The sequence below is a fragment of the Lactuca serriola genome, chromosome 2, assembly GCF_051521515.1.
Source record: "Lactuca serriola cultivar US96UC23 chromosome 2, Lser_US96UC23_V15, whole genome shotgun sequence".
Lineage (NCBI taxonomy): Eukaryota > Viridiplantae > Streptophyta > Magnoliopsida > Asterales > Asteraceae > Lactuca > Lactuca serriola.
The window spans coordinates 180,881,697-180,888,281 of record NC_136409.1 but is presented as its reverse complement, the minus strand read 5'-3'; the positions used below and the strand labels follow the sequence as shown (position 1 = coordinate 180,888,281).

Here is a 6,585-nt window from a genome sequence, read left to right as displayed (position 1 = left end):
AAGTCACTCCTAAATGTCCGGAGGCGATCCTCAATCAGCTCAATAATCCCCTCCTTGATCGACCCGAAAATGACTCGGGTCGCCTCAAAGATGCCTCTCGTGATCTCAGACGTGATGAACTCGCGTAGCCCATCATTAACCTGCTCAAAGCCCGCACCCGAGCCTGACCTTGATCCTGATCCAGACCCTGAACCTCCTGCTCCATGTCGCATAATCGCCATATTGAAATAAAACACATAAGCGTCAGGGTCATACATACTCTCGAGAGGTCTCACACACTCTCCAAGTTCCATGGTTCTTTCTTAGCCCTCCTTGATTCGAGTACGGATCCTCTACTTCTAGTAGTACGGGCCCATACTACCTTCCACATCTATCCGTACTTTCCTCAGGGATGGCTTCGACTTCACCAAGTCCCTTCTACTAATAATGCTTTCCAAGCTAATCTCATCCTAGGCTTTTCCTAGGGCACTCTCCGACCTACTCTCCGCCTTCAGCTGCACAAGGAGTCCTTACCACCCTTCCTTAACTAGCTTGTGAATACTATTACATATTTGCTTACTAGTTAGTTAAAGCTAGCTAGAAACCTTGTAAGCACAAAGCAAGCAACATTCGGGTATTGAGTAACCATAACCAAGAATAACCTAATCAGGCTATCTTACTGCTGACTAACCATCCCTAGCATATAGCTCAATAAGCTCATACAATAGGCATATAAGGCATCCTTCTTAGACCCTTAGCCCTAATTTAGCATGCAATTCTCATAATCACATAACAGGCATACAAGGCATCCTCCCTAGATCCTTAGCCCTAGTCTAGCTTGCAGTTCTCATAATCATATCATATAACATAACATATCATGTATGGGTATCTTGGGGAAAAACTTACTTGAGCTCGGCCGGTCGCACGCATCACACACCTTGTTCTTTCTCCAAACTCCTTATTTTTAAATTTTAGAAAACTATTTTTCTTGTAAAAATCTTTCAAGCCCTCGATTTGAGTCCAGACACCCCCGAAGGTGTGCCCGAATCCCTCAAACCAAGACTCTGATACCAACTTGTAACATCCCAAAAATCGAGACCAAAAATTTTTGTTTTAATTATATTGCTTATAAAATTTGTTTGAGGAGAATATTACTGATATCATATGAATTCATAAACCATAGTTACATGTCTCAAAACCATATCATCAAATAGTAATAATGTCAGAGTACAATCCCAGAAATCTCAAATGCGGAATCATGTGTGTGCAATGTGTTGCTACCCTGCCGACTCCTTCCCCTTTGACGAAGAGGTACCTAAAACCAAAACTGAAAACCATAAGCACAAAGCTTAGTGAGTTCCCCAATCATACCACATACCATACAATCATACATACTGCCAGGTAATTTTGAGGTGCCCGATCTACCCATGTCAAGCCATTCTGGGGTGCTGACCTACCCATGTCAAGCCATTCTGGGGTGCTGACCTACCCGTGTCAGGCCATTCTGGGGTGCCTGCCTACCCACCGGTCTATCTCAACCGACACGTGGACTGTTCATAATCAAGCTGCCAGACATATCTGGGGCGTCCGACCTATCCTTCGGTCCTAACAACCGAATCGGGGGACTATTCCCCTCTTACTACCACTATTGCATATAACATATCATATTGGCACATAAGACACATCAGGTAGTAGCAAACCTAGACAATTATCACAAAGACAATCATCTAAAGACAACTCATGCTGGTGGGCCGTCATTGTGGCCGTAGACCCACCTCTACTGGAAGGTAACTTACCTCGATGTCGTGTAGTGTCTGCACTGTCCTTGGTGTGAAAATCGACTCTTCTCGACTCCTCAATCCCTACACAAAATCCTTTCTACATTACCATTTCATACTTATAACCCTTACAAGGGTCACTAAATTCCAAGTCAAAGTCAAGGTCAAAACCCTGGTCAAAGTCAACATATGGTTGACTAGACTCGCCGAGTTGGTTCACCAACTCGTCGAGTCCCCTCGTCCACGAAAAGCTACAACTTTCATCCCTACCCGTCAAGTCTAGCAAGAGCTCGACAAGTTTGTCTTCAACAACACATCGGACCTTCTTCAACCGACTCGTCGAGTTCATCCTTGAACTCATCGAGTTCATCTTCATCCATATGAAGGAGTTCAGTCTATGAATCGCCGAGTTCCCCTTGAACTCGTCGAGTCCGTCTTCATGTGGTTGGGACATTGCCTTGAACTCGCCGAATCCGCTCATACGCTCGCCATGTTCCATGATTTCAAGGTACCTACTGAGCCTAGAAAACCGAGTGTTCTTCTATCTTGGCATTTGGTCCATCAACAGAAGGATTTGATGGGAAATACAACCCGACTCACCGAGTCCCATGAACAAATCGTCGAGTCCCTCTTTGTCCAAAACTATACAATCGATTTCAGTGGGTCTCAAAGCATTTAAATCATAGATCTGACCTCCTAGGGTCCATAATACACGTAAAGTTACAAACTTTGCGTTCATACATGGGCCATTTAGCTCAAAAGGCCCTAAAATGGAGTCTTCAAGATGCACTGGGCTCTCATGGCAGTAAAGTTCGCACCTTTATGCCATAAGAACCCTCATAGGTTCCAGATCTGAAGTTATTTCTCTACATAATGACCCAAACCCGAAGGTAACTTAGAAATGCCCCAAAATGACAAGATTCAAGCCCTAAAGAGGATCTAACAAATGGAAAGTCAAGGTTGAAGCTTTTACCTCAAATGAGCTGGAAATGAAACACAACCTCTGGATCTACTAGCTTCAACTTGAACTCCCAAGATCCTTCTTCCTTCTCAAGCTTCACAACCACCAAAAATGCACAAATGGCTCAAGAATCACTCAACAAGGCTAGGGTTTCGAGTTAGGGTCTTCTGGAAGTGAGAGGGACGATGGAGGCTGGTTTGGGACGAGATAAGTTGTTTAAATAGGGTGCAAACCCTAAATATTAGGGTTTCATCCGAACAGCTCCTACTCGTCGAGTCGGTCCCCCGACTCGTCGAGTAAGTTACTAAACTTCCCGATCAAAATCAACTCTACTCAACGAGTTGGGCCTCCAACTCGCCGAGTCCCAGAGCAAAACATGAAATTACTTGAATTTAAATACGTACTAGAAACCAGGTGTTACAGGGTCCGATGCTGACATTCATTAAACTCATCCCACAATGCATCTTTTATTCATTGAACGCCACATCACCACATTTTGCCTCATTAAACTCTCCATGGAATCCCCATTGGGGATGGCTTTAGATTACTCAACAAATAGGAGATGAGATGCGGGGAGGAGAAGGAAAATGAGTATTTAATGGTTACATGTTTTTATTATTAAAAATATATATAATAAATTTAAATAAACAATTAAATATGAAAGTAGGGGTACAATAGTAATTTCACGTGTTTTACTCAAAATTAAACTGTGTTAATCTTAATCTTAAGGACCAAATGCATGAAAAGAAATATACGGACCAAACACATGAAAAGAAATAATGTTTTAGGAACGATTAATGTTACACTTAATAGTTATGAAGTTATTCAAAAAAATTCATAACCACAAGGGCCAAAAATGTAAATTACTAAAAAATTTATATATCCATTTTTCAATCTTAACCTAAAAAATTTATATATCCATTTTTCAATCTTAACCTAAAAAATTTATATATCCACAAGGGCCAATAATATAGTTTTGGGATTTTAGATTTTGGACAGAACAGTTTCCTATTTCCACAGGTTTTCCTCGTTTCATTTAAACTGCCGTTACATACAGGTTCTACTCTTCATTTGAACTTTCATTACACATAAACTTTAATTCGATAAACATATAATACCACATACATAGATGATGATATATCATACATCCTCTCATCGTTACAGTAACTGTAAGTCAGGCCCTACAAAGTTCAAAACAATGTGAAATTTTAGCCCAACGTGCAGAGACCTCGTAGCGATTTCCTTTTTGTAAATGATCAATGTTCACTTCTATCAAACATTTAACTGTTGTCTCCCGCCATAGCAAATCACTCTCCCTTTTCTCTTCTTCTCCCACCACCACCACCACCACCACTTCCTTAGCCAACATTTTCGTCTCCCCTGCTCACCAAACCCTACACCACCTCCTTGAGAAATGTCAATCAATGAGGAAACTAAAACTAATTCATGCGCAAATCATCCTTCATGGACTCCATCAAGAAACGCTTACGGTTAGCAAGTTGATTTCTTTCTGTGCTGTGTCGGAAACAACCGATCTACAGTATGCACAGCTTGTGTTCGACCATTTGCCACAACCAAATCGATACATGTACAATAGTTTGATCAGGGGTTACGTCAATAGTGACAACCCTATAAAAGCTCTACACCTCTACCATCAAATGATTCGTGTTGGCATTTCACCAAACGAATTCACATACCCTTTTGTTCTTAAAGTGTGCGCATTGCTATCTAGATTATTAGATGGGGTTCTAGTGCATGTCCGTATTATCAAGCTGGGATTCCAGTCTCATGTTTATGTGCAAAACGGGTTGATTAGTGTATATTGTAGTTGTGACTCCCTTAGGGATTCAAGAAAGGTGTTTGATGATATGGTTGATAAGAGTTTGGTTTCATGGAATACAATGATTGGTGGGTACTCCAAGATGGGGTATTGCAAGGAGGCCTTTTTATTGTTTAGAAAGATGAGGGAACTAGATGTGAAGCCTGATGACTTCACATTTGTTAGCCTACTTTCTGTTTGTTCACAGAGCTCACATGGAGTATTGGGAAGATCTTTACATTCATATATCGTGACTACAAAGTCCCACATTGATATTTATGTCCAAAATGCTATTGTGGACATGTATTCAAAATGTGGAGATCTCCATTCAGCTCAAACATTCTTTGATCGAATGTGTGACAAAAATGTTGTTTCATGGACATCTATGGTCACTGCATATACTAAACACAGTCTACTAGACTCAGCCAAGAATCTTTTTTATCAAATGCCAGTTAAAAATGTGGTTTCTTGGAACTCAATGATTTCATGCTATTTACAAAAAGGTTGTTATAATGAAGTTTTAGGTCTTTTTGATGACATTTTGAATGTAGGACTAACTCCTGATGAGTCAACTCTAGTTAGTGTCCTATCAGCTTGTTCTCAACTTGGTGATCTGGAAAAGGGGAAGAACATCCATACTTATATATTATCCAACCACGTAACGCCAAGTGTCACATTGTTCAATTCGTTGATAGACATGTATGCTAAATGTGGGATGTTAGAAACTTCTTTGAGTATCTTTCTAAAGATCCCAGAAAAGAATCTTGTTTCTTGGAATGTCATGATTGGAGCACTTGCTTTACATGGACATGGTTTTGAAGCAGTTGAACTTTTTGAAAGTATGAAAGTTTGTGAGAATGGAATAAACCCTGATGAGATCACATTCATGGGGTTGCTTTCTGCTTGTTGTCACAGTGGTTTAACAGAAACAGGTAAATATTACTTTGAAAGAATGATTCCTATGTATAATGTACAACATGAAATCGAACACTATGCATGCATGATTGATCTTTTTGGGAGATTAGGACTATTTCCAGATGCCATAAAGTTAATAAAATCAATGCCAATGAAGCCTGATGTTGTAATTTGGGGCGCCTTACTTGGGGCTTGTAGAATCCATGGAAATCTTCAACTTGGGAAGCAAGTTTTAAAACAAGTATTGGAGTTAGAACCATATACTTCAGGACTTTATGTTCTTGTATCAAACATGTTTTGTGAAGCTAGAAGATGGAAAGATGTAAAGAACATAAGGAAACTAATGAAGGATCATGGTATCAAGAAAAGTAAAGGTGTTAGCTTTATTGAAGTTAATGGAGTTTCATATGAGTTTATGGTTGATGATCATAGAAATGAGTTGTCAAACGACGTGCATGAGTTGCTAGATCAATTAACAGATCATTTGAAATCATCAGGGATTGAACAAATTTGTTTAATTTAGACAAGTGGTAAGATTAAAAAGTAAAAAAAGAAAAACATATGGAATGAATAATCAGTTTTATAATCAACAACCAACATCACAGAAGAAGGACAACTAAAGTTTTCTGTAGCACATTCATCATTGACATTTGTTTAATCATGAAGCAAACATACGTGTGGATGATGATTATGATTTGATGTATAAGTTTGACCAGTCCAGATCATGTCGATGAATTATTAGGGAGGCATATGTAGATGAAGGAGATCAATCTTGTTGCAGATTTTCAGACAACAACAGTTGTATAAACACATTTATATACGACCAACATGTTACATGGGTATTTCTTAAATATAATCCTAGTCAGTGCTTGTTGTGTTGCCGGTTGTTTGGTGGACTGATGAATGTGCGACTGATTGAAATTTTTGAAATCCAGTCAGTTTTGGAATCTGTTGGTGTATGTGTAGATCGATCTTCAGATTTCTCAATTATTTTCACAAAAAAAAAAAAAAAAAAAAATTGATGCAAAATGAAGATGGGTGGTAGGTAGTGGAGCCTGCTTGATACAGCTTTTTTTTGCAGGCTGCACATGATTTCTTCTCGTATTTTTTTTATATATTATTCAAATTTTCGT

At 39.3% G+C, this 6,585-nt stretch overlaps 1 pseudogene; it reads left to right on the top strand.

Annotated features, from left to right (window-relative positions):
- The first annotated feature begins 3,744 nt into the window (after nucleotides 1-3,744).
- On the top strand, nucleotides 3,745-6,331 carry LOC145087568 (pentatricopeptide repeat-containing protein At2g22410, mitochondrial pseudogene; annotated as a pseudogene).
- The last annotated feature ends 254 nt before the right edge of the window (nucleotides 6,332-6,585 follow it).